The following is a 3,437-nucleotide window of genomic DNA, read 5'->3' as shown; positions in this document are numbered from 1 at the left end:
AGTCCAGTTGTCGATTAGTTATCTCCAGCTGTCTTCAAGGAATGTTGATTCAACCTTATCTTCATATTTTCATCGTATGCCTCTGGTTGAATTGCTGAAGAAAACTCTAAGTGTTGTTTACTAGAGGGGTGATGAAGATGCTCTTTCCATCGCATCTCTAATTATTCATCGACCCTCTGGTTGTTCTCCAGGCTTGGTCAATTCTACCTTAACGTCTTCATCGGTCTTCTGGTTCTTCATCACTTATTGTTCTTCATTATTTTTACACTTATGAATTATGGGGTCTAACATATACTCTACTTGTACTCTTTATTTACGTGTTATTTTTGTTTGAGTTGAATCATCGTTGAAACACCTAGAGATTATGCAAAAAAATCTTTCCCTCAGGGTTGCATTAAGAAGAGGTTTATCTAAGATATTTTTTTAAACAAGTGCTATTTGGACGTAGATTGAGGAACTCTACCCCAATAACTTACCAACAAATCACCAAATTAATCCTAATCAAAACCTTATTGTGTTGGGGTGTTAGACACCACAAAGGTCTCAAAAAGAAAAAAGTAATGAACTTTATTCAATAACAATCAAGTATGTGATGCCAACCAACAACTAATTCGAATAATCAATAGGATCGAAAGCACAATAAGTAATCAACCAAAGAACTACGAAAACACACAAAACACAAAGATTTATGTGGTTTCATAACTGGTAAGGTAATATACATTCACAGGGATGAAGAAGAACTCTTTTTGATGAAGAACACTCAAACACAAAGAGAAATTGCAAACCCAATGCTAACTTGTGTGTAATATCTCTCAATATTTTCTCTACTCAAACTAGTGTTTCTAAGCTCTAAATTTCGTTCTCTACCATGATGGAATTCAATGGAGTATTTATACAAATCGATAGGTGGAATCCCAATTTGATCCCAACACTAAAATTTAAGAAAGTCATCCTTTGCCCCACGCACGACCAAGCTTAATTATAAGGTGCGGCCATTCCTAAAGACCCAAAAGTTTCTGTTTTATGAAATAACACTAGGCACGCCCATGCTTGATCATAAGGTGTATCCGTGTTTAAACATCCATGTTATAACCAGGTTTTCTGCAAACCTGGGTTGAGGTAGTTTTATGTGTTTATTATATGAATTACGTGATAGCATGCATAATTATGTTAATACTTGCATGGATAATGTGCACATGAGTGGAATATGATGTTATGCATACATGTGATGAGAAATTTTATTTTTAAATTCAAACCTTACGGTTAAGAAAGGTTGAATTTTTAAAATATTATTTCCACCGCCCAAATACTTTTATATTAGTAAAAATACCCATTACCGCCTCATTTTTTTTAATACGAAAGAAGAAAGATAAGATAAAGATCTTATCAGTTTCCTGCTTTATCAAATGTGAGTATTTAAATAAAGAAAAGGATTTAAAAGGTGGTGAAGAAGTTCTTGAAGAAATTTTGGAAGGTGTTCTTAAAGAAAGAACATGCGTTTAAAGATTTGTTGTGTGATATTATTTGCATAAACCTTTGATTTAAGGTAAGTTTTAAACTACTGTCTATTTACAAACTGTGAGTTTTTATCTGCTGTTTGTTCTTATAAAAACTGTTGAGTATTGACGATCTAAAAATTTAAAAGAATTTGGTAAAATTGTTCTAAACAGTTTTAAAGGAAGCATTTTGGGATGCTGGAATTTGAATTTGTTTTGAAAAGATTAAGTAGAAATTGTGTTTTAAAAAACATTTTTGGATTAGATACCCTGTTTTAAGGATTTAAAAAGGAACAGATGATTTGAGAAATCATATGTAGAACAAATTGTTCTTGTGGATTGAAGGGTTTGAATATAAAGCTGTTTTGAGATTATGATTGGATTAAAACTATGAACGAGGTTCACTCTGACAGAAATGCCTGCAGCCTGTCATTGGATGAAATAGTTCATAAAAAATTTCAGGGGAAATAAGGATGGTCGTTATATGTGATAAATAGCTATTGCTATAAAGGGGGATTTATGGATGAAATAAGGATGGTCGTTGTGTATACATGGTATACCTCTTGCTATCATATCTTTTAAGATTACAACAGATTAGAGTTCTCTCTTCTTGGTGATTTGAGGATTCAGAGATGTTGTTCTTATTGGAAATAATAGTATTGATGTTATGATTACGGAAAAATATGGCCTATGGTCATTAATTTTGGTTAAAAGTATTTTGAAAAAGAATGTTCACTTTCACGAGGAACCAGAGAAGCTCTGGTTGATCCTCACTATTAGACCAAAAGGTTCTGGTTATTAATTTGGGAAATATGCAAGTTCTTATTAAATGTACTAGTTGGACCAGAGGCTCTGTATCTATTGATAAGAGCTTCTGTGTCAAAAATCGCATTTTAAGAAGTTTTTAAATAAAGGCTTTTATACTTAGAATCTTTATATGAAAAACAGACCAAAGGGGCTCTGGTTGGCTTACACGTTGAACCAGAGGCTCTGGTTGGTCTTATCTTTTGAACCAGAAGCTCTGGCTAATACAACCAGAAGCTCTGGCTAATACAACCAGAGGCTCTGGTCGAGAACCAGAAGTTCTGGTTAGTACAACCAGAAGTTCTGGTTAGTACAACCAGAAGCTCTGGTTATACATAAACTCCTTTTTTATTATTTTCAATGATGGAAAAAGCTATTTTATTAATTAGTAAATGAGACAAGGAACATTATGATAATTATCTGAGCCAGAGGTTCTGGTTAGTACAACCAGAGGCTCTGGCAGAGGAACTAGAGGGGCTCTGGTCCTCTTATAAGTTAAGATATTTTCTAAGTCTGGTTTTGAAACCAGAGGATCGATGACTTAAACTGACCGTGGTTTTATCCTTTAAATAAATGAAATGGTTTAAATATTTTGGTGATCTTCACCCTGCATTACATAAAAGGGAACCTCATTAGGCATTCATATCTAACCTTCATTTTGTGTTTTCAAAATATGTGTGCAGGTAATGATATTAAGGGAAAGAGCATTCTGTGAATTATTTTCCTATGTGCTTAAGTTGTATGAAGATCTTATTTAGCCATGTTTAAAGTAGAGATATAGAAATACAAGAGCATGTACTTTTTGGAATTTTTGAGTTGTATATTTTAGTCTCTTGTATTATGGACCAATGTGGGGAAAACATGTATTCTATGTATAAAATATGTGTTATATGCAATATATATTTGGCGGTGTTACAATCCAAAACTTTCTGTTTTGCTAAACACGCTCGTTCTTGAATATAAGGTGCGACCGTGTCAGTGCACCCAAAACTTTCTGTATTGCAAAGTAACATTATGTATGTCTGGCGTGTGGAAACCTATACCCCCAAAAGGCTATAGTAATAAGAAAATCATGCAAGTATGCATGGCTCACAAGTATCATCCAAAGAAAGTAATAATGGTAAGTAATACCATTTA

The sequence above is a fragment of the Cynara cardunculus genome (assembly GCF_001531365.2).
Source record: "Cynara cardunculus var. scolymus isolate 2C chromosome LG 12, CcrdV1, whole genome shotgun sequence".
Classification (NCBI taxonomy): domain Eukaryota; kingdom Viridiplantae; phylum Streptophyta; class Magnoliopsida; order Asterales; family Asteraceae; genus Cynara; species Cynara cardunculus.
The sequence above is the reverse complement of the archived record's forward strand: the minus strand, read 5'-3'. Positions refer to the sequence as shown.